The 25890-nt window shown below is 37.6% G+C and overlaps 1 long non-coding RNA gene across 1 annotated transcript in view; it reads right to left on the bottom strand.

The window, feature by feature from the left end:
• Positions 1-7795: 7795 nt before the first annotated feature.
• The window catches only part of LOC140685735 (uncharacterized), a 280125-nt gene continuing 262030 nt past the window's right edge, over positions 7796-25890 (bottom strand). The window contains exons 4-5 of the long non-coding RNA XR_012059096.1: positions 10974-11087; positions 7796-7873 (exon numbers count right to left, since the gene is read on the bottom strand). This is a non-coding gene — a long non-coding RNA (uncharacterized lncRNA). The remainder of the gene's footprint in view (positions 7874-10973; positions 11088-25890) is intronic.

Here is a 25890-nt window from a genome sequence, read left to right as displayed (position 1 = left end):
AGTCTCTCCTGCATTTCATCTCTTGTCTCCAAGGCTGAACTGAGTCACGTGCTCACTCCTGGCTGTGAGGAAAGCGAGTATCTGGAACTTGCAGCAGCCGACTTTGGAGAGAGGTACCTAAGACTATGGAAGAAGGGGAGAGGAACGGCTGTTGAATGAGGACCAGCTGGTGTCCACAGATGTCTGTCATTGGAATATTTATGCACAGCCAGAGGGGTAGAATCATACTGTAAAGTGTGGCTGTTTTTTTCAGTAACTATGTGGATAGGTGTAGTGGGATGAATATATCCCCCAATTTGTCTACCTTGCGTCTCAGAATATAACCTTCTTTGGAAATAGGGCCTTTGCAGATGTCATTAGTTAAGGACCTTGGGATGAATTACAATGGATTTGGGGTGGGCCCCAAGTCTGATGACTGGTGTCCTTCTAGAAGAGGAGACAGACACACAGAGAAGAAGGCTGTGTGGCGATGGAGGCGGAGTCTGGAGTTACGTTGCCACAAGCCAAGGAGTGCTTGAATCACCAGAAGCTGAAAGAGGCCAGGGAGGATTATCCCCTAGAGCCTTCAGAGAGTACATGACCCTGCTGACACCTTGGCTTCTGACCTTTAGCTTCTAGAATTACGAGAGAACACATTTCTCTTGTATTAAGCCACACAGCTTGTGGTTATGGCAGGCTTGGGAAACTAATACAGTGGTACAGAGGGTGGTTATCATGAGAAGGGGATGTGGCACTGGTGTTGATTGTAGAATTGGTCAAAGGAGTTTCCGAGCAGGCAGTCGCAGATACAGGATGAGAGCCAGGTTGGAGTATTGTGTTGACAGCGGGGCATAGGAATCTCAGTGCTAGGAAGAGCTAGTGTGAAGTCCAGGCAAGAGAGTAGAGATAATGACACAGGGGGACAGACACTCTCTCTTCCATCCAGATGAGCTTGTCCTTAAGCATGTCTGCTTCTTGCTGACTGTGTCCATAAATGCTCTACGTCAGAAATGTCCCTGTCCCCTCAGTCTTGCCTGACTCACTCACTTGCCTCATTCACTGCCATCGGTGTGGAGTGCTGTGTGTGTGTGTGTGTAGAGTGATATGTGTACAGTTGTCCATATCCATATTTAGACATTAAGTGATAGAGCAGCATCTCTGTCTGTGGTTTTCTTCTCTGGTAGAATATTCTTGAAGTTTTTTAAGAAGTGCTTAAGTGAGGTTGATGGCATGTAATGTCTATCTTGTGGATTATGAGGATAAGAAAAATGACTGATATTAAATCCTTGTTAAGTCTTCTGTATTTAAGTACAATGATTTAAAAATCTGTGATTTGGGAATGATGAGGTATTCCACATTTATTTACTTTAGACATAAAGGAAATCTGCTCTTCTGAACTACCAAAATTTCTAATTTTCTGCTCTTTTGATATGAATATACCTTAAGTGTACTGTACACCTCCATGGATTCTTAGACATTCTGTCTCTTTTCCTGGATGACTCAAGGTCCAGGTTATGAACATCCATTATTGTTCTGTGCTATATTGTGATGTTCTGGGACCCCTTTCCTAAAAGCCCTGGACTATCACATCGTGAACTGTTGTTCTGTTCTCTTGCTGTGAGCTGGCCAGCTGTGCTTCTGGTAGCTGCCAGCACACTTTCCTCTACTAGAACGGTGTCTTTCTTGAACGTGCTGTTTCTAATCCATCGTGGCCTGGGAATCCAAACAACACAGCTTGTTAGACTTGATCGTAATGTAAGAGTAAATGCCCCCAGGCAAGCATCTGTGTCCCTCCAGTGAGTTTCTTTGGGAATCTCTTCTTCGAGTTAGGTGCTACAAGTTTTAGTGCATGGATGGCCAGAGTAATATTTTCTTTGCTTCTGAACACTTGAATAGATCCAGCTGGCTCGTGAGGTGCTTGACAGCATCCAGCAAATTCTCAGTAGGAATTGTTTTTTCCCCTTTATGTTGCTTTCCATGCCCTAAGTTATTTTTAAGTATTATATGTGTGTTTTTGTTTCATTTTAGGATATCAATGGGATAATGTTAGCTGTAGAAATAATTCCTTACTTTTAAAACCTCCATCTTGGGGAGTTATGTCGGCCAAACTTTGGAGAATGATAATGTGTGGTTTATTTTGGGCTAGTTAAGGGTCCATGTTGTTAATGACTGACACACAGCCACCATATGTGTCAAAGCCGGGGTTAACCAGAAAGGAAAAACTGTATGAGAATAACCTGACTTTGCCAAGAGGTAATATTTTAGACATGCAACCAGTCCTCCATAACCATGATTTCCACATCTGCAGAGCCAACCAAGAGAACCTGTGGACACAGAGGTGTGCTGTGCTGCACCGTTGCACATAAGGCACCTGAGCATCCACGGATTCCTTTACCCATGGAGGTCCGGAACCAACGCCCCACAGACACTGACGGGCAGCTGGACTGTAGGTGACAGTAGCAGGAGTCGCAGGAGAAGAGCCAGTGTTTCCTAGGATGTCATACTCTTCATGAGTCGTGTTGCCAGAGGTCTTTGAATCTTGAGATGACGTTTAAGTTAAAATGACAAGAGTAGGAATTTTGAGGTCAGACTCAATAGTGTTTGGATAACAGTCATTTGATTTAAGAAAAGAGAGTCTTTAAGTGGACCCCATTCCTCTTAGGACTTTTTCCAACCATCCTACGCTTCTCAGCAGCATTACACACAGACTCTTGCTGTGAGAGAGTAAATGGTGAGGGGCATAGAACACTTATAAAAGTGGCAAGAGCCAAGTGTAAATAGTCACAGCCTTTAAAAATAATGCAGGTTTCAGAAAACGAGTGCCTCTATAAATCACTGGAAAACTGGATGGTGATTCTAACTGCAGATGGACTTTTAAACAAGTGGGTGAGTTTGTTGCTGCTTCCCTACTCCCAATTGGATACTAAAAAAAAAAAAAAAAGCCTCTTTCTCAATTTCCTGTTCTCAGGCCTTATTAAAATCATTCTGCTGCCCTGACCCCCGCCTCTGTTTCTTTCTTCTTTTCACATCTGTGTTTGCGTGGGGAGGATGTTACCCACAGTTCCCGGCCGTGAAGAATGCATGAAAGTCATGAGGAAGAGAGATGGTGACCCTGCTTCAGCGTGTGCGAGATGAGTGATGTGGAGAGAGAGAGAGGGAGATGGGGAGAGGGGGAGAGGGGGCAAGCAGTGGTGCAGGGTTATGAGTTGTACAGTTATTTCTAGCTTTGAATTGTGTCCAAATCTCATACATTCACAGACAGCCTCGCCAAAGCCCACAGCTGTCATGCATTTTCAACAGATTCCACAGGGCCTAGATGAGGTTTGAAGGCATTCCTTTGCTCTTACACATTAGCTAAAAGGAATTACCGTAACATCTGATATTGTGGAAGTGGGATATCTGCCATCCTGACCTTGCCCAAAGCGGTCCGGAAATAGGGGTCCAAGAATGTATTATCTCATACGGCCTCTCAAGGTCACCAGGGGCCCCTCGGTGGCGTTCCAACAAAACCCCGGCACCCAACACCCTCTGCATTTGGAGAAACTGTGCTGCTTTGTAAGGACCCAGTGGGCAGACACGTGTTCCCATTGCTATTTGGATGTTTGTCATCGGAAAGGCATGTTCCACTGGAGACATTCCCAGCTGTCAGTAATGTGCTGATACACCGCAGCCAATCACTGGAGGACGAGCCAAATAAACAGGATGTTCACAGTGTGTGTGATTGCATGAGTGTGTAGCAAAACTTCTGCCCATTTCACAGCCTCATGATGGGATTGACATGCATTGCTTAATCTGCGTCTGTCTGTTTAGGGTAGAAACACATAAACACCATGGAAACAACGTGTTAGAAAGTCCTTTCTTTGGCTATATGGGCTGTTGATACGATGGGACGAAATCTGTATAAATTGGGAATGAGCGTAGCTTTAATGTCACGAGTTTCCTTGCTGGGAAGTGCCTTCAAGTCCTCCAAACAGAGAGGAAGTGATCAGATCATCAGTGGCTACTGTGAGCTGGCGAAGGCGGCTGGGTCTAGAGGGCTGTTTTTACATACCACTGGAGTCGCTGTCATTCTTTGTGTGAGACATTCATTAGTTGAGTTATTTATATCAATGTAAAGAAACAAGTCAAAGTTATGTCATTGCCCTTTTTTTGTTTGGAAATGCTGCTACTGCTAACTGTTGGTGTCTAAACATTTTCCTGAAGCAGCAATTTGGGGAGGAGGTGTGTGTCGGGGGGGTTCCTTCAACATTCACATGCAGGGTAGGTTCTTTGAAAAATAACGTTAAGTATCCTGTTAGGTGTCAGACTTCTTACTCCCCTGGGTATGCAAGTCTCTTTTGCCCAAGTTGGTACATTTATTCACGATAATGACGGTAGCTGAACATTTATTGCAGATTTCCTATTTGCCAATACTGGGCTAAGTCTTTAACATAAGTGAACTCTTTTAATTCTCACAAAATGCATATAATGTTGATATTATTATAATTCTTCTTCTAAAGATAAGGAAATTGGGGTTCATGGAAGCTAGTAGGCTTGCCTAAGCAGATAGGGCTAGTAAGAGAGCGAGCTTGACGCCAGGTCTCAGTATCCACTGAGCCCTGAATGTATCCACTCCTCTGTGTTACTGTCGTGTGTCTCTGCTCTGTGTAAAATCTGATTCGTTCCAGCCTCTGACGTTACGCTCCATCGAAACATGACTTCTTGTATCTTCTTGAACAAGCTTCCATCAAGTACCTAGATAATTGTGGTGTTTAGGGTCTATTCATTTAGAACACTTCACCAACCCAGCAGGTTGAAGATTGAGAACCACGCCATGAAGCCATTTTTTTTCAGTTTTGATGTTTTCGTTATGGTTGTTACACGTGCTTTTCAAACTTACTGCCCAAGATGCACTGATTTAAGCCAAAATCAAGTGTCAAGATTCCATCTTCTAAAAATGTTGACACTTTCAATAGTTTTTATGTGATAAACATAGTGGGGAAAAAAAAGAAAGAGTTCTAAATGCACAAAATATGTGGGCTGCTTTTGGTTTATGAAATTTTTAAAGACTTGTACTGTGATACCTGGCAGGAGGCAGTACTACATAGTGGTTAGGGCACAGGCTCTGGCGTTTCATTACTTCCTATCTCTGTGACCTTGGGGAATTTAATTGATGTCTCTGTGCCCATTTTTTCCCTCATCTGTGCAGTAGGGTGTAGAGAAATAATACCTGTCCCCTAGGATTGCTGTTGGGATGTAATGAGAGAATACCTGTAAAACGTGTGCCCTGTAACGGGTATTCAGTAGTATGCACTGAAGTGCCTTTTGGCACTTTCCATCACCGATCTCTGTATTATTTTTCTCCTAGGTCCTCACTGCAGTCAGACACACTGGATTATATTTGTTAAGTGTTGCCTCCCTAAACTAGAACATAAGCTCTGTGAAACCAGATATGTTTTGTTCTCTGCTGTATCCTTATTACCTAGAAGAGCAGCTGATAGCACGCAGGTCTTCACAAATATCTGTTAAATAAATGAATATTAGTTATTATAATTACTACTATTATCGTCTGTTTCCGACTCAGATACGGTGCTTTAAAAAAATCCTCAAAATACTGTTGAGGTCTGCAGAGTTACCAAGAGGCTTACGATTTATTTGATTTGTGAGCATAGAATGTAATAGCTTATAGAAACATCAGAGCATCTTGAGTTTAACCTCTTCAAATTATAAAATAAGAGAACTTAAAATACCTTGAGGCCAGCGATATTAAGTGATGTTCCCTCAGTCAGGAATTACCTGGTGGCGGATTAAGAACTGGCATCAAGGTCTTTGACACTGATTGCAACAGTCTTTCTTCTGTGTCCCACTGACTTCTAATTCGGGTACCAACATGGCTCCCGCCCCTCAGTGGACCAGTCCTCACCCGGTTCCTATTCATTGTTGTGTTTTACACCAGACTTCTCATCACTTCTGGTTGGCTGGCCATTGCTGTCTTGCAGGTCTGTTGCAGTGATGGAGTTTCTTATTTGGATGATAAAACGCACTTCTGTCACAAGTCATTTACAAGGTGCCGGGGAGAGCTGTGCCTGTCCAGGCCATTTAGTGAGAAGTTGTGCACCTTTCATCAGCTCTACTTGGAGCCCTTCCCGGGATTTTGAGATCTCCAGGATGTTTCATTTGGGGAGAATATCAGAATAAATAAAAGCTATAAAGGCTATTACACTTCTGACTCCAGAGCTGTCTAGGGGGAAAAGACAGTATGAATTCATCCAACCAACATTTATTAAGTGATTACAATATGGTGAGCAATGTGTATGCATGTAGATGGAGTTCACAAAAAATTTTAAGTTGCACCTTTTCCTGAAGTTTACGATCTGGCTGAAAAATAAATTATCCAAAATAAGTCCTGCAGTACATAACACAGTAGTTAGAAAATGAAAAGGGAAGATGAAAATAAAAATTTGAGGGAGCTTAGAGGAAGAATGAAAATCACTTTCAAGGGATGCATTGGGATGTTCATGTAAAAGGCAGTATCTTAGCGAAACTACCATGGATCAGTAGTCTTCAAATTCCCTGCATCTTAGGTGAAATATATTTTAAAGTTGATTACTTAGGGTCTGTTTTAGTTTGTGACATTTTACATTCTCATGTATGCCACATAGTAGACATATATATGCAACATAGTGCAACCACCATAGCTTATTTCTCAAATAGAGGCTTTTATTGGAGGTATGATTATGTATTTTTTTTGCATAGCCACGATTATAAACATTTACTTGAGTTTATAAATGATAGTATGCTCCTAAAAGAAAAAAAAATTGTATCTTCCACATACATGTGTCCAACATTTGGAATCTCTATATGTAGCTAAAAATTAAACAGATCCTTTTTGAACATTGCTGATTTGATTCACATAACTGATTATGGTTAAAACACAAAAGATTTGTAAACCAAAGTCCGTTATGATATAGTATGGAGTAGTAAAAAATCCAGGAGCTGAACCCATGACTTTTATACTGAAAGTCCCAGAAAACATTTGCTATTGCCTCCACAGACCTTTTCCCCCCTTGGGGGTGTATCTTTCTACTTAAAATAGTCTACTGCATTTATTTTAATAGTGGATCTCTTTCCTGATCCTTGCTTTCAAAAGTAAATATAATGCTGGTTAAATAAGTATGTTTAGTTTTGTTAAATATTTTACAGTGCATTCAGTACTACATGGTAACTAGAAAATTGAAAGTTCTTCTTTTATTGAGGTATAATTGATATATGACATTCTCTTAGTTTCAGGTATAAAACATAGTGATTCTATATCTGTATATATTGCAAACTGATCACCACACTACTCTTGAAAGTTTTGATTAATTTTAATAATTAAACCATATATCATATTTTCCACTTATCAATCCAAAAATTTAAAAAATAAATCCAGTTTATAGAGGAGAGACAGGAATGTGATTTGCATCAGTTTAGTGCAGTGATGGCTCTTCACTGCCATTCTTCCCCGCTGTTTTGACTTTGCCTTGTCCCAGCTCAGCGGAGGAGCTGTCTGCTGTGGGGCTCTGTGCCCTTAGCATCCATGCCGTTGGCCCGTTGGTTTCCTGATTGTGGGCTGCTCTAGCTACCCATTCTGGCTGCTGGCTCCTAAAGCTACAACTGCAGCTTTAGCCTTTTGTTTCTCACATACAACATGCTGATAGATGTGCTCACTGAACATTTTAACCAGCACACTTACTCTGGCTTTTTCTGAAGCTGATGAAATTACCAAAACAAATTTAGGCTCCTCTGAAGAACAAAGGGAAGGCCAAACCAGAAAGATGGATCATACAGAGCCGCTATGGAAGACGTCTCCGAGCTCTCACAGAGCACAGGAAGAGCGGTGCTCAGTGGCTTTGGGGGGCCACGCTCTCTCATGCTGAGAATTGAATGAAAGCAGCTTACTCAAAGTCTGTGTACTAAGTCTTACCATAATTAGTTTTTACACTTGCATTGGATCTTAGATCAGATTAGCCATTGCTATTTGTGCAGACAAGTTGATCAAATTTTTGGAAACATCTTGGGACAGGTTTGCTGAGGTCATGAAAATATAACTATAACTAGAAGAATGCTTTATTGCCAGGTATTTATCGAGCTGTTATTATGTGAAGGAGACTTGTTTAAAGTGTAAATATTTATGCAAGACATAGTCCTTGCCCGCGGGACCTTGTGCGCAGTTGCTGAAACTGGTGTGGGGCCTTCCGATGGCTGAAGGAAGTCCAGGGTGTCATCTAAGTTAAGAGAATTTTTCCAGTGGTTGATCGAATATTAGATCTGAAAGGGCTCATCTGCTCCTCCCGTCTTAGTCTATGACTATAACTGTACATGTGACTTGCCTAAGGTCACTCAGAAAATTAGCATAAACTCAGATATAAACATACTTCTCTTTCCTCTATGTCTGGTTGTTTTTTCATGGTATGACATATATATTTATACTGATCTAAGCAGATCACATGCAGTTGAATTTCACTTGTATTAGTTTAGTGCTTATTTTTGATTGTTTTAAGACTAATGTGCTTAATCTGGTTTTCTTTGTGTTGTGTATTTTAAGCTACAGGAGAGAGGGCAAGGGGAAAGCTTGTCTATTTTGCACTTTCATTTGTTCATTTTTTAATTGGTACTAATTTGAAACTTTTCATTATATAAGTAATACATGCTAATTGAATAAAAGTAGAAAACACAGATAATGAAAAAGAAAATTAAATTCAATTATAATACAATTCCCCAGAGAAAACCACTATTTTTACATATGTTCATTGCAATTTAAAAAATGGCATCACATTTAACCTACTGTTTTATACTTCATTTTTCCATGTAGCTATTCCATGGGCATTCTTCATGTGAGTGTGTTTAGAATATCACTTTTATTGGGGCTGCAAAATAGTTTCTTATTTATCTTATATTTTGGACATTTTTTTCACTGATTTTCATTTCGTTGATTTTTGAACACTTTGAGAACAAATTTTCTTTGTTGTAAATATTTCTGAAATAAAGATTCATATAATTACACATTTATATGTAGTGTTCCCTTTACATTTTCAGAAGTAGAGTTCCTGGATCAAAGGGTGTAGATATATGTAAGGCTTTTGATACACAGTGGGCCCATCACCAACACTTTTTATTCTAATTTCAAAAGCTGTAGTTTATACTCATTGCTGCAGGACTTTAAAATGTGGCAAAGGGTGAATAGGTCTATTGAAAAAAAAAACAACTCTCCAGCGAGACATGTAGGGTTACAGTGGCTTAGCGTCCACACAGCAGGAGTATCATTTTCTGAAATATATGAACTAGGTGGCATCCATCACTGATGGTAAGTGTTCCAGAGAGAGGAGTTCTCCTCATTTCTATCCTTCAAGTAGGAGGATGCTGATCCTAAATTTAACAGTGGCCTCTGTCACATTTGCATACATCCTTATGAGAGATCTCTGCTAAATCTGGGGTATAAACTGCATTATGCTTCTATAAGAACTTGGACATCTTTAGCTGTCAACTAGAGAGCAAATATTGTTACCACCTAGAGGACACTGTGAGTCTCTTACTTCTTGTTTGAGTTTGCTCTCTGTGTGTGATTACTCACTGATATGAAAGTAAGAGTGAGCTATTATTTTTTAACTTGATTTACTAGAAGTAGGGAGATGTGTATAATGAAAATACTAAATTCAGTGAGCTTTGTATGCATCTTTTAAAAGTTAGAATATACTTTCTAACATAAAAATATTTTCAAAGAGAAAAATACACACACACATTTATTTTTTGCAATGATGATCTTTCGCATGTTGGTGCCTTATGGAGTATGAACTCTTTGGTTTTCTCGGATGAGGATTAGTTGAGCTAGTTTCAAGCATGTTGTTTTGAGATAATGTTTTGAGATAATGGTGTTTTGTGATAATAGTTGTGGAGAGTCTCTAGCATGATGTTTAAGTGTTGGAATGAACTCCTACCCCTGTTTCTGAAACAGTTTAAACATTCGAGGGAAAATATTACTGCATTTGTTTTATGCCATCTGTGATTTGAATTGTTCACATCAGAAATTCTAAAATATTTCCAAAGGTAAGATTTTTCAAAACTAAGTATTTTGTTATCTAAGTAAATGTTTATATAATTTGAGATTATATTATAACTCAATTCATAACGTTTTCAGTAAATACACATGCAGTTATTTTGCCATCTTTACTGAATAGCTCAAGTGTATGTTAATTCATTCTTTGAAATGGACAACTGTCATTTTCAGCCTCTATTTTTTGTTTGCAGGTCATGCTTATTTTGATTAGTGGATTCTGGGATAGTTCTAGGAAAACTGTTGGAATTTTTATTAGTGCTTTTTTGGGAAAATGTGGATTTTGTACTTCATAACTACACTCATGTTATACTAGTAAATATTATTATATCAGATGAGCTTAGTCTACTTTATTTTTTACTGAAGTATAGTCAGTTACAATGTGTCCGTTTCTGGTGTACAGCATAATGTTTCAGGCATACATATACATACATATATTCATTTTCATAGTCTTTCTCACTATTGGTTACTACAAGATATTGAATATAGTTCCCTGTGTTATAGAGAAGAAATTTGGGTTTTTATAACCTATTTTATATATAGTAAATAGAGAAGAGGATATAGTAGGACTGAGTACTTTGACGGAATGGAAAAAAGTGAGGGAGATTTTTTAAAAAAGCCTAGAGCATAGATGATGTCTGGCTCAGGGCTGACTCGGGTGCTGACTGCTGGAGCGTTCTGGGGCTCTCTAGGAAGGATGAGAGCCTTGAGCACCTGCCTGGGTGGGTGTGGGTTCACGTGAAGAGCCATGTTCCACTTAACCTTGATGTTCTCTGTCAGTCCAAATGTTTGCTCTGGATAACACCTTTCCTCTGCTTCATCACTTCCTTGTTCTCCTTCAAATGACAGTTCAGGACAATTTCTCTAACATCCAGTGACCTCCAAACCACCAACGTAATTCTGGATCCTCTTGACTACTCACCTCTTTGGTCATCATTGCAGCTCTTATTTTTATAGGTAGAATGTGTGTCTGGGCTGCTTCCCTTATTAAACCATAATCATGCAGCTGGGGCCAAGTCTAATCTAGACTGTGTTCCTGGAAACAAAATAATACAAGATACATAATAAAATGAAATAAGATATGCAAACAAAAGTTAGATATCTGAGCATTTCTAAGTAAATATAGGGGAATTTTATTCCAATTTCTTAGCCATTAAAGTTGAAAATATTTCTCCTAATTGGATTAAAGGAAGGAAAAAAAAAGGAGATGAGTCTGAGCATTGAGCTAGTATTGAAGATTTGCTTCATGCTGGACATCATACAGAACTTTTTTTTTTTACGAATTACCTCATACAGGCCTCATCACTGCCCATGTGAGAGATGCCATTAAGTTCATTTTAGAGATGAAGACATCAAGAGATTTTTTTTTTTTTCTGACAAGGCTCAGAGAGACTTGGTCTAGGACACCTAATTAGTAAGTATAAGTACTGGAACAAGAACACAGAAATGTATGGCAGGAAACATTCATCCTGTCAGCCAGTTCTAACATCCTCATATCCATTTTCTCCTGGCCTGATTCTAATAATGTAAAGTAATGCTTTAAAACCTCTTTTCTCATTTTAAACTTTCCAAGCTCTGGCTGGTGCTGAAAGTTGCTATTTCAGTAATGGGTGCTATTGTGAGGGTTGAGGATTTTTGGATGGATACTCCCACAGTAGGTTCTTTACTCATCTGACCTATAAGTAGAGGACATTGCCTTCTCCATCTGCAAAGGGCTCTGGGGATCCATGTGTTCTTTCAGGTCATTATAGGGCTTCTCTGCTTCTCACAAAAATATCCGACTGAAGACTGTTGTGAAAATAAGAGGAGCCAAAGGTCTTTCTTCTCAGTGTTGGGTTGAAAATATCACCTTATTATCATTGCCAATATTATTATGATATTATATTGTCTTTGTACACATGCCAGCTAATATGTTACTTGGTTATTGTATCTTATGTGAGGTAGTAGTGACTATTATAAATTAGATTCTTTTTTTTTTCAAATGAAGTATGACTCAGGTAGCCAATTCTAGTCAAGTAATGCCTAAATTGTAATATTTTACAATATTAAACATAATTTCCTACATAATTTCCATGGTATAGAACGTAATATCAAATGTTTTTGAAATGCAACCCCATGGAGAAAAATATTGACAGTTGCAGAAAGATATCACCAGAAACTGGGCCACATTAACCAACACAATAATTTCCTTCCAAATGCAAACATCCTTAACGTAAAAGAAAGGTTTTCTTCATAATGTTATAAACGTGTTCTTCCCTGCAGCAGGACTGATAATTAATACCACATATTCATGGTGAGAAATATATGGGTTTGGTCATAAATGTTCTCATGCATTTTAAACGTCACTAAAATGAATGGCCTTTATTATTTCAGAATGATAACTTGTTCCCCGACACTGCTACTTTGCAGGGGATGAAGACTGCATTGGCACGTAATGAAATATTACAGGAACACGCCGTGAGCATTTGTAAGACACACCCTTCGCTCTGAATCAATGCTGTAAGAGCAGCACATAAGGACACAAGGAATATGTTTGAGGAAATCCAACCCCTGCCCTTGCTTTCACTTACACTCTCATAAATCAGTCTAGGTGAATATCTTAAGCTCAGTTAGGAAAAGATTTAGAGGAAGACAATGCTCCTCTTTCTTTGACTTGCAGGACCAAGTGCTCTATTCATGGTTACCCCTGCTTTCTAGACATAGCTTTTTTTGGTTTGCTTTTCAGAAAATCTCCAAAGGCTTGACTTCTGTGGGCAGTTTTGTTCCACATTAAGAGAGAAGGACTTATATGTTTTCTTGCTCTGTGACACATTAAAACCATGTGAAGCCGACACAATAGGTGTGGATAAGAGCAATTGGTTTGTGTGAAGGGAAGAATTACCAACTGAGTAGAAAATTAAGACTAGGACTTCTGATTTCAGTTCTCACATATGAAGAGCTTGGAAGTGGTCCCTCCCTCCTGTCTTTACAACAAATAAGCTACATGCACTTAAAATGGATGACTTTCCTTGGACCCATCAGAGAACAGAGGTTACAGGGCCAACTCCCACTTTAGATTTTGGTGAGATGGGCAAATCCAGAGTCACAGCTGAGATCTGCTTACCTGGGGCAGAAGGAGCTGGTGCCATCAGAGGGTCAGGACCCTTAAATGGTAATTTTGAGGAAATGCTGGGGGCTGAGTATGAACCAGGGGGAGAGTGAGAAACTTGTGAGGCTTACTCTTTGATGGGGCTCCAGTGAGCTTTAAGTTCCAGGAACCCAACCACTCTCAGAATGAAGATCCAAGAAGGATCGTCTTGTGACTTTGGTGTGGAAAGGGAAAGAGTAATCATCACGAAATATTCCCACAGAGTTGTTCATAACAAAGGCATACGCTTGAGGAGGTAAGACTGTACCAGAGCCTTATCCCAGTTGGGGGAGGGTATCTTTACTCCAGCTAGTTTTCTAGTCTCACCTAAGGGGAAGAAAGGTGTACCATGAAGAAGTACTTGTGAAGGTCACAGCCCAGGGACCCAGACATACTAAAAACTTGAGATTTAATCATCAGATTCCATAATGCTTCCCTCCTCCCGCACTTTATCACCACACCAGCCAGGCTCCAATGTAGTGATGGTGGATTATGATGGAAAGAGCTGTAAGATGCAGGCTGTCTCCTAAGAAGAGTGCTTAGGGAAGCCCAGAGTCAACAGGGATGATTAAAAACAAGGATACAAGAGAAAACTGAATACTCTGGCACCTACATTTATAGCAAATATTAGTATGATGTGTCTGGCTTTCAAAAAAAATCACAAAGCACGCCAAAAAGCAAGAAAAGCACAGTCCAAAGAGACAAGCAAGAATCAGAATCAGCTTTAGATATGGGACAGAAGTTGGAATTATCAGAATTTAATATAAGTACGATTAAGAACTTAAAGACTAAAGGGAAAAGAAGACAACGTGCAAGAATAGATGAGTAATGTAAGTGAAGAGATGGAAACTATAAGAAAGAGTCAAAAGGAGATGTTAAAAATCAAAGACAGAAAGGAAGAGTGTCTTTGATGCCCTCCTCGGTAGACTGGGCATGCCTGAGGAGAGAGCTAGTGAGAATGCAGATAGGTCAATAGAAACTTACCAAGTTAGAAGGGAAAGGGAAACCCAGTATCAACAAAAACAAAAAAGGGTAAAGGGAAAAAAAATTCCAGAACATCCAAGAATTGTGAGCCAGTTGCAAAAGATGTAACATATACATAATTAGAATACCAGATAGAGAAGAAGCAGAAGAAATAGATGAGGTAATAACGGCTAAGAACTTTCCAAAATTAATCACAGACACTAAACCACAGATCTAAGAAGCTCAGCCTAAGAAGATGAATTACTGTACAGTCCCTCCAAAAAATAGCCAAGAAACTATACCTAGGTATATCATAATCAAGCTGCAGAAAATCAAAAACACAGAGAAAGTTCTTGAAAGAATCCAGAGGAAAAAATACACCTTACTTATATATGAACAAAGATAAGAATTATAGTGATCTTCTAATGAGAAACCATGCAAATAAGAAAAGAGTGGAGGGAGGTGTTTAAAGTTTTGAAAGAAAAACATCAACATATAATTCTATACGCAGTAAAATTACTCTTCAAGAGTAAAGAAGAAAAGATTTTCTCAGACAAACAAGACTTGAGGGACTTTTTCACCAGCAGAACTACCCTGACAGAAATGTGAAGCGAAGTTCTTCAGTGAGAAGGGAAATGATGTAGGTCAGAAACTCAGACCTACGTGAAGAAAGGAAGTGTGTCAAAGAAGCAATAAATAACGCAAAATGAAGTCTTTTGCTTTTCTTGGTTTTAATTGCACTAAAAGATAATTGTTGGTTTAAAGCAGTAATAGTAACAAAGTATCGGGTTATTGTGGCATATGGATAAGTGAAATGAGTAAATAAGCGAGTAAGAGACGAGGAGGAGGCATTAGGAATAACTGCATTACATGAAGCAGCACAGAGTTATGTGAGGTGGACTTAGATTGGTTAAAAATGCATTTTTGAAATTTCATCAACTATTGAAACTATTTTTAAAAGAAGTATAACATGCTAAAAGAGGAGACGAAATGGAATCATGAAATGCTCACCTGAAACTGGAAAGGCAGAAAAAGATAGGAATAAGAAGAAACAGAACAAATGCAATAATTAGAACAGTTGAACATGGTAGATACTGATTCAACTGTATCAATAATCACTTTAAATGCTTATATACATCAATTAAAAGGACCACTTGTTGGAGTGAATTAAAAAATAAATACGGAATTGTATCAGTGAAATAATGGTAGCTGCTCTGACAGGGAGTCCTTACAATTTCAGTGGCTTAACACAATACGAGTTTTCTTCTCACTCACGTAGAAGTTGATCAGGTTCCTAGGCCAGGTTAGGGACCAAGGTCGTCTGCACAGGGTCAGGGACCGAGGTCTTTCTATTGCATGGCTTCTTCTTCCCTAGTGCTTCATAAATTTTGCATCCGGGTGGTACAAAAGGGAAGGCGAGAGCAAAGGGTAGGAATTTATAGATGTGTAATTCACAAATTTTTCTACAAAACAACTTTGAGAATGACAACTTACTTATAGGATATTTAAATATTTTAAAGAGAAAGTATAAACCACTAGGGCTTAGAGAAAGATATCCTGTGAACATCAATTTAGGACACTCTTACATAAATATAAAGTATAATCTCTAAAATGAAAATGTAGCCTTTTGGATAAATTTGCCAAGGAAAACTTGAGATTTCAAGAAATGTAGGGGAAAAAAAGCACTTGAATTGTGTTTAAAAAATTATTTGGACAATTTCTGGAAGCCAGTTTAAATACATTGTTTTGTAAAAATTTTCGGCACAGAAAGTTTATTTTAAATGTTAAAAAAGTGGACCAATCTGGTGAATGTCTAAACCTAACTTGATTTAAATGGAAAATGCTGCTCAAAAATACTTACCTCTCTTCTAAGTTTATGACCCCTTGTTTCCATTCGGTTACCACATATTTCCATGTGAATGGTCTAGCAGATAATTAAACTCATATGTCCAAAATTTAAAAACAAAATAAAACATAAGCATCTCCACAAAAATAACTTAACAATATTGTAAAGAGAATAAAAATAATTCAATCAATTCATTAGATGTCAGGAAAGGAGAAGAGAAAATACAAACAAAAATGACACAACACAAAATGGTAGAGAGGATCCAAGTGGATAAATCATCTCAATAGATGTAAACTGATTAAACATATGATCAATTAAACAGAGATTTTAATTTTAATCTTTGATTTATGTACTTCTTTGTAAGAAGTAGAGTAAAACAATGACATAGAAAGGCTGAAAGTAAACACATGGAAAAGTATATTAGGGAAATACTATATTAGTAGAACTGAGACCCAAAATACATTACTAAAGAGGATCATTTTTAATGAGGAAGCTGCTATTTCCCAAGACTATTTAGCAGTTTCAACTTGTGAGTAACTAACAACACATCCTCAAACACAGGGGCCAAAACTGAAATAACTTGAAGTTGAGATGAAATTAACAAATCCACATAGAAGATTTTAACACAACTCTGTGAAGTACTGGTGTCAAGCATAGAGTTTAATACATATACAGACATATTGAATAATAAAATTAAAACGGTCTAATGTGTATTTACAAAATCCCTCCCCCAACAACTACAGAGTAGAGAGATCACTTTTCAAGCACACACAAAGCTTACATACAGATTGACCCTACAAAGTCAATCACAACCAATGTCAGTGAATCAGTATGACATTGTCTGACCATAGCCAATAACATTATATAATGATATATTTTGAACATATGGGTATAACTTATATATTATGAATTTTAAAGCAATATTCTCTAACATATTTAATGGATTTAATAATGATGATGTTTAGATGATGATGAAGGTGGCAGCCAGTTTCAGTAGAGTGTTCAGTGGGTCATGTGCTGTGACATGTGCATGCTATAAACTTCATAACACCCTTGGGTGGGTTCTATGCTATTCTTACTTTGCTGATGAGGAAACGAAAGCACAGATCTAGTGAAGGATGGAGCTAAGATGGAAAGCCCAGACAACCTGACTTCCGTTACTATGCTTTTAACCATGACAATATGAAGAAATAAAAACGAATGGTAGAACAAAGCATCAGTGAAACACTACATGTTAAAACTTGTGGAAGGCAGTTAAATGGTTTGTAGGGAGTTTTATCTTAAATTCATGTAACAGCGTAGAAGACACGTGGAAAATTAACATTCTTTCCATGCATTCAGCACCAAAAGGTAGAAAGAGAAAAGCACAGTACACTCAGGAAACAAACTCAGGATATAAACTCAGGACATAAAGAAGCCAGAACAAAAATATGAATTAAATGTAAATCAAAGAAACAAAGCCCTAAAATCTGTTTCTTTAGAAAGAAATTCCTCTGACAAAACTGATTTTCAAAAAGGTGATATAAATATTATGAATAAAAAAAGGAAGATGAGTATATGCAGAATGGAAATATTAAAATATTAAAAATTTTATATAAATACTTGGGTGAACTGGCCAATTTTCCAGAACACTGTATATTACCAAAATTGACAGAAAAGAAATTTTAAAAAACAAATTAATCTAAAACCATTGTCACTTAACTGGCAGTCAAGAACCTACCCACAAAACCAGACACTTTTTTAGTACAGGTTTTACTAAATCTTCATAGGAGAGAGGACATCTATTTGGGGCACACTTTCAAAAACTGAGGAACAGGGAAGTTTTCCAACTCACGAAATTCAGACAGAGATGGAGAGGAAGGAGTGTAATACGGCCCAATCCTTTTATAAGCATAGATGCAAACACTAAATAAAACATTAACGCAAATTAACACATATCATGTATTTCTATAAAATGTACAACATTTAATTTTCAAAGCATGCAGATGATCACTTTATAATTGACACACAAATTGTTTTCAGTAACAAAGTTGCATAATGATGAAAACATTGCCAAATATCTGTTTTCAAACTTTTGTCTTGATAGCAGGAATTATTTTCCAAAACAATCATTTGCTCACTTCTTATTAAAAGTGCTTTTACACTGGGACATATTAAGGGTGTGTGTGTGTGTGTTTAAATACTGCTAAGCAGGCATTTTTAATTATAGAAAAGTTCAAAAATTTGGAACCTTTTTTTTTTTTTTAGTAAGAAGAAAACATGTAACTAATCTTCAGATTCTCCAACTTTTAAAAAACTTTACTGTGAGATGACCAGTCTCTTTATGATACTTAAGATTTTCATGTCAATCCCCATTTTAGTACAAACTTTGGTAAATATTTTTCTATTCAATATAATACCATCATGAAATTTACTATAATATAATCCCTAAGTCCCTCTGACTCAAAGGCTTAATGATGGAGCCAGTTTCAATCTGTATATTAAATATTAGTCAACTTAGTTGCTTTCCTATTTTTTAAATTAAAAATGAATATAAAAGGTCCATCTTGTGACCCTCTGGAATGCAAGCACTGTGAATTGGAAACTGCTGCTCTGATAAGGTAGGGGAGTCAGAAATCTTTTGCCATCAGGTCTGGGCCAGAGTGGCTAGCTGTCAAGTGAGGTTTTAGGATGACACCCAGAGATGGGAGTGAGATATTTTACCTCTGTTTTCAGGAAACAGTTGCAGCCAGAAAGGTCAGCGCTGCCACTGTCTATGCCAAGCAAGCAACACTGCTTCAGTGTTCTGGTCTAATGATAAATTCTTAAAATGTATTTTGAAGTATTAGATGTTGAGGCTTTTTGAACTTGAAATGTTTCTAGACACAGAAATGTATTATGTTAATTCCAGCTAATTTAAACACCAATGATATATTCATTATGGAAGATATAACATATAGCATTAATTATAGGGCCACATTCCAAATAGGGAGGCTGAAACACTCTTAAGGAAATTGCGTTATTCAAGACCCTGAGATCTAGCTCAGTGCTAGGGAACACCATGGACTTTATACACACTGATAGAAATTTCAACTGTCTTAACATCAAACTCCTCACAGGACTTTTTAAAAGAAACATCTTTTTCTGTTTTAACAGTGGAGCTAGACTCCCTGAAAGTGAGTTATACATTAGAATGTCAGTTACTTTTATTTGTATTCATTAGTGCTGGTATTGCAAACAGTCTGTCCAAGTGGAAGAAAAGAAGAGACTAAAGTCCTTCAGTAACCCCTCTCATTAATTCTTTGTGCAAACAAACTCTAGTTTGGTATAAAGCAAGATAACCTAATGGACGTTTTGTAGAGGATGTGCAGCCACTTTGTTTACCAGTTAAGTTTTATCAAATAAGACGGATCAAGAAAAGCCAAGAGAAGTTTGCAGTTCTATAAATCTCAAGCTATATCTTGAACATTCCTGAAACACCCAATCTCCAGACTTCGGCTTTGAATAGATTTATAAGAGTCAAAGGTCACAGTTCTTGCAAACAGAGGAAACGGTACATAGAGTTTTTGTTTATTTTCTGTCTCTTAAAAAAATCAAATATGGCCGTCAAGGCCATAAAACACTGACACTCAACTACTAGCAGTAGCAGAAGTGGGGCCTGTGGGTGTTTTTGTCTCCTTGGTTACCATGTGTAACAAAAACAGATGCAGAATAGCTTTCAGGTTTCCTCTGTCTGGCTTTAACCAAGGTTTTAATACATTTGTTTTAAATAACAGGAATTCCATGAAACATCTGCAAAGAGAAAGCAAATCAAGTCAGTTGCCCACGAACTTAGGAATATGAACAAGATGGCATGTGGTTTGTAGAGCAGGAAGATTTTTTTTGGCTTCGGGTTGAAGGACATCCGTTTTAGTTCTAAGGTTTCTATTTATTAGGTCTTGGAATTTCGTGGAGACTTTTATTCCTCATCTGTAACATAACTGAGATCCCCTTTGTCTCAGTGTTACTAAGGCGATTACGGGAAACTACTAACAGGGAAACTTTCGTTTCCGTTTTCTTTCTTTTTGTTTTTTAAAGTTAAAGAATAATACAGATTTAAGGTCTCACAATGGTATTTTGTAGCTATGAGTTCTTCCATTTCCAGAGTTGCCTCAGCTGGCTGCCTGCTCTGGGCTGGCTCATCTGCTGGCTGGGGGAGACGGGAAAACCTAGGACAGTGGCGTCAGGACGAGCTACTATTGTTCTATTAGCAATACTGATCAGAATTAATTTTCTATTATCTTCAAATTTCACTTTAGAGGACGCTATACCAGGGGCGGCTGTGTCTTTCTATGGCCTTGTTGACTGGATGTATTTACAGTGGTCCTTGCACCACTACAAAGCATTTAGCTTTTCAAATGAATCGAAAATAGGAAATGAAAATATCATCTCTGTTCCATACGCAAAACAAATATGAATCATTCAACCACTCTGAATCCTTAAAAGTACGTATTTTGCTTTTTAACTTTTAAATTCTAAGCCCGTAGGGCAAATATCCTCTCTAATTCTTTCTAGTAAATTATTGATCCACAAATGCTGCTTGTGCATAATAGTTACATACAGCTAAATTGTTCCCGTACAGTAATTGATTTTAAGCTCATATAGCTAAATTTTTTTTTTAAGTCTGGAGGTTAGTATTTGCCAAAGCCTCTGTCTAGAGTTAATACAACTTTTGGTAATGGGTGAGTCATTGAAATGTCCTGCTTTATCTTTAAATCATCTCCAGTTGTCTCTTCCTCTTTTTAAGCTTTGTATATAGAAAGCTTCTGTTATTGGCAGCCTTAATTAGGAAACTCTAAGTGCCTTTAGTCCATATCCTTTGAGTCCTAGTTGGTTGCTAAGCAGTCAACTAGGAAAGACTGGGCTCTGATTGCAGACTGTTCCAGACTGCAAAATCCTGTCCATCCCGTTCAGAGACATGAACAGCTTTAGGACAGAGGTCCTCGAGCAGATTTCTAAGACTGCAGCCAAATGCTTAAAACAGTGGGACCTAGAATGACTTTAATCTTCCTGAACTAGAAGTTTCCTAGGATTAGACAGGCTCTTAAGCTGGAATACATAGCACAAAGTCCATCAATGATTAATTTCTCAAAGATTATCTCCTATACTGTTTTAGTTAGACGTCTTTCCAGGCAATCACATCCTGATTATGGGCCACCTCATTTGATATTGTCTCTTGCCAACTATAACATCTTAAAATAGAGCAATGCCTCTTGATTTCTGTAGCTTGAGTAATAAAAATTAATGTGTTTATATAAAACAACGGATTTGGCGTTTAACGGAATTTAAATAACATAATGGCATCAATCATCACCATATCTTCTTAGAGACTTAAGAAAATGGATGTTAAGTTTGGGGAAAGTCCTGAGTTTCTCAGAATTAACAAGCTTTACAAGAATGAGGGACCAACAAACGTAAGGACTATTTTATTCATAAGAAAGTTGCTAGTTGTTGGAGGGATACCTGGATCCCCAGGGAAGTCTTCCTAAAACAAGGATTTGTTCCCCAAAGGCGAGAGGTAGTTCTGACTGGTGGGGATTAACTTCTGGATTCAGAGCACATGCCACAAAGCTAAGGGAATTCTGGTTTCTGACCGAGAGACCAGCCCTTTAAGTGGCCGACAACAATTTTTGTTTTACGTGCCAAAGAATACAGAGCTGAATAAGGAATGGCTCTTGCTCTAAATAGTTTTTAAACTGTGTGAAGGTAGCAAGCATTAATCTTTCCCTTGGAAATTCCTTCTGGATACTCAGTCATGGTAATGGTGGAATGTATGGGGCAATTTTTTTACCATCATTTGGGTAATTCTTGTTGTGGGAACAGTCAGCCATGTATTTGGTTAGCTTCCTAAAGTCAGCATACAAAAGGATATCCATTCAGGACATTAAGAAAATTTGTTCTTTCCTCTGACCCAAGTCATCTTTCTAGGTCCAGGGAATATTTCAGTTTTACTATGAATTCCTACTTACCCTTTCGACTCTGTACTCCAGAAGCTTTGAAACACCTTTGTTATAGCATAGGTTAGTATTATAATTATTTATGCATGCGATTTTTCTTTCATTAGCCTCTGAACTCTGCAGGCATTGAGACCATGTTTTATTTGTCTTTGTTTATTTTGATAAGTTTCATTATATTGTCAAATATACATACAGAGTTGAATATTTGTAATAAAAAAAGAAAATTTTACTTTCTTTCCATCCAAGAAAAATTTTTAAGAGGAAACTACAATTTGTTAATCCTTGTTCCTTCTTCAAATGTGTAGTTATTGGCAGTTCATTAGGTGAGGGGCATTATCTTAGTGGGCGCGGTGTCAGATACAACTTCTTTTGTAAGAGTGGGTAGTATTGAGATGTTATAATGTAAGCACGTGCTCTTCCAGACTTTCCTAAATCAGGTAACTTATTCTAGAATTCTTGGTTTGGATAATAAAAGATAAATGTGTACCTTTGTATAGCAGCATTTGTTACTGCAATTTTGATTTCCTGATGGTTTTAGTGAGCCTTCCATGCAGGATTATAATTACTGGATAGTAATGATATGATAGTAATCACTGCTTTATGTAGGTCATTTTATTGACTTTGAGGTAGATGCAGTTTTGATTCTAATTTTATGAGTGAGGAGACTGTGAGAGATTAACTCATCAGCTGGTAGTAGAGCTGGTGAGCAGTCTGGCTGGCTGTGAGCCTGGCCCACTCTTTGCAAACAACGAGCTGTGTCCCTCTGCTTCTCTTCACCACTCGCCCTTTGTGCTGCTCTCATTGCTCCCCGTGTCCCCCAGTCGATGGACTGCAAGTGTTATTCTGACTTGCTGCAGAGGGGAGTGAAGGTCGCAGACGATCCGGGTACATGTGGAGTGCACCAGAGGTTATCATCACAGACCGTGTTTATTGCGGCGCTCAGCCAGGGGTTTTTGGCAGTTTTCAGGACCGTGGAGGCCTCCTCTCAACACAGGAGCCAGTGTAAATACACAACAAAGGGACCACACCTGAGGAGGGCCTTCTGTCTATTTGAGTGACCTTGTTCATGGCTCTGGGCCACTGGAGATCCTTCTCATCAGTCACATATTCCATTTCCCTTTCTGAAACTTCCTGTAAGCCTGTTTGAAGTTTTTCCCTCCCAGTAGTTTATAGGGTGATTAAGATTTCAAGTTCTCCAAAGATGAAGCTGATAGGTACTTTTTAAATGACATTGTCATCATAATTATATTTGCCGTGCTGATCAGAATTTTCTTTAAAAGAATTAGTTACCACGGTAGTCCTCACCCTACCTGCCAGTTATCCGAGGACAAGATAAATTCATGCTCATGCTTTGACAGTCACAGTCTATGAGACAAGAAGTGGATCAGGAATTAGGTTCCTGCTACACGATGTAGTAGGGCTTGTCTAGTTCAGCTGGAACAAAGATCTTCCCCTCTTGTTTCCACCATTGCATATCAGTCAGTGTATCAGTCAGTAAACATTTTGGGGTGCCACCAAGTGCCCATGCCTTGATGAATACAAGAGATGAGTGACAAGATCCACATACAGAAGGAATTTATTAAGAAAGGAGTCCAACAAACTTTGGGTCATCAACAGCTTGGAGGCACATTTTTGCTTTTGTAAACTGAATATGAAAAGATGACAGGGAATGATAGGCAGCTGAAGCCTGTGATGAGTGGTGGTGTGGGAAAAATGGAAGCTTGGCACGCTTTTCCTTGGTGGGCCTACAAAATGCAGATAGGCCTCACAGAATTGCGAGACTCAAATCCGAAATTTGGTTTTCAGCGAACACATGGCAGGGCTTGAGGATCTGAGATAATTAACAGAAATTAATCTCAAACCTGCTGACAACAGTTTGCAAAGAGGCTGCTGACACGAGTTGCTGCTATGGAAGACAAAGCTGACTTGTAATAAAACTGAAGTGCCCCTTTAAAAAGTACCGGTTAGGTAGAGATGAAACCGTTTTGCATGCTTCCCTTTCTTACGTATTTAACTTGGAAATTTACCTACCTTATTGTGTAACTTGATTTTATTTTTGACACATGAGAAGATGGATCAACTTTTCTGTATTGCAGCATTTTGGGGGGTTAAATAACATTTTCAATATGCAATTTCAGTTTAGCTGATTTATAATTACAGTTTTATTATTTTATAACAATGTGTTACTCTTAATATAATGTGCTCCTGTATTAAAGGCTGATGCGGTGCACAAATGTTGTTAAGCATGTAAACTGATGGCATAATTTGCCCTTGACCTTGGATCTTGGGGCTGCTAGAACTCTGAGGAGAGAGAGGTGGGTTTTTTTTTTTTTTCCGGCCACTTGGGACACTACGAAAGGCATTAATTTTAAAACTAGACTGGAGTAATTACCGTTACATTTATGTTAGAGGTTAACATTTGTGTTATTTCCTCTTATTGCCTGGCTTTACAGAATGTTATGCCCCACTGCTTTTATTAAATCCAGGTAATAGAGGAAATAACAGTGTTATTAACCTCTAACACTGATGAAAAATTAGTCTTAAGTAAAACATGGTTTAAAATCACAGCAATTGTGCTAGTCGTCTAGCTGGTTCCCCAACGAAGCACAGTAAGGCTTTGTGTACTCACTGCGTCCATATTTATTATTATAAAAATAAAGACAGAGTATAATATGAAATAAATCTCGGGGGGAATGGGGATTAGATTTTAATGCATACTATACTCTTACTAATAAATGTTACAGGTTTGCATGACATTAAACAAATAAGTACTCATTTTAAAAAGCACCACTTTTCTCTGCTTGAAAAAGCAACTAGTTTTGATAACTACTTTCACAGAAAGCACTTAGAAATTTAATATATAATATCACTGACCCTATCAGAAGTCTCCAGTACAATGCTTCTAAACAAGTATTTTTAAGCTGTGTATTACTGTAGAAAAGTTCTCTTTTCCATGCATGTTTGCTTTAAAACATTAATTTTTAAAGTGATTCTTGATATTTGAGTAGAGGGATATTTTGCTTCCCTGGTTATACTATATATATACAGAACATGGTTTTGTGGGGATGTTTATTCTATTTGAGATCACAAAGTAACCGTCTCAAATAATTTTATTATTTTTAGACAAATGTGAAAGTGTAGACTTAATAAATAAGGCTAAGGCAAAAATTTATTACAGAAAGATGCTCTTTACAGAAGAATTTGATACCAAGGTCTATTGTTTAGTTATAAAGTATGATTTATATGTTTTGATTCATAAGTATTTTATTTAAATTTAATATTAAAGCAACACACCCACTCTGTCAAGTACAGCGTATTTGTATCTATCAAAGTAACTTTAAAGGTTTTTTTTTAATTGTTTGTTTGATTTTTTAAATACACCCTTCTGCCTAACTTTTATTAGTGAATTGTCAAATTATTTGAAGGTAAATTATCTCTTGCAAAAAAAAAGCATATCTTTTAACTGTAGGTATATAGTTTTCTAAACTACACAATGTAATTTTAAAATAATGAAGTATTAAGAGGTTTCTTTTTAATTTGTTATTTTAGTTTAAATGAAGAATGAACATGATTGATTAGGACAGGCATCATTATTGAGAGGGATCATTTTGTTTTACCTCTTTATTCGAAGGATTATGTGGGAAAACATTAATGTATTTGAGAGCCTTTTTGTGCAGTAAACGAATTCATATATAGATAAGTGTTTTGTAACTATGCAAATATGAAATATTAGATAATAATACTATTCTCATGACTTATAGTGGAAAAGATATATAAACCTCATAGTATTCATAGCATTTCTGTAATATGTATTTGTCTAAAAGAAAACAAAAAGAAAAGTAAGCACTGTACTTCTTAACCTTTAGGTAAATACACATTCCAGTGGCATGAACAGTCAGTCCTAGGTTAAGACTCAGTAACACATTTA

Source organism: Vicugna pacos, chromosome 2, assembly GCF_048564905.1.
Source record: "Vicugna pacos chromosome 2, VicPac4, whole genome shotgun sequence".
NCBI classification, from domain to species: Eukaryota; Metazoa; Chordata; class Mammalia; order Artiodactyla; family Camelidae; genus Vicugna; species Vicugna pacos.
The sequence above is the reverse complement of the archived record's forward strand: the minus strand, read 5'-3'. Positions and strand labels throughout refer to the sequence as shown.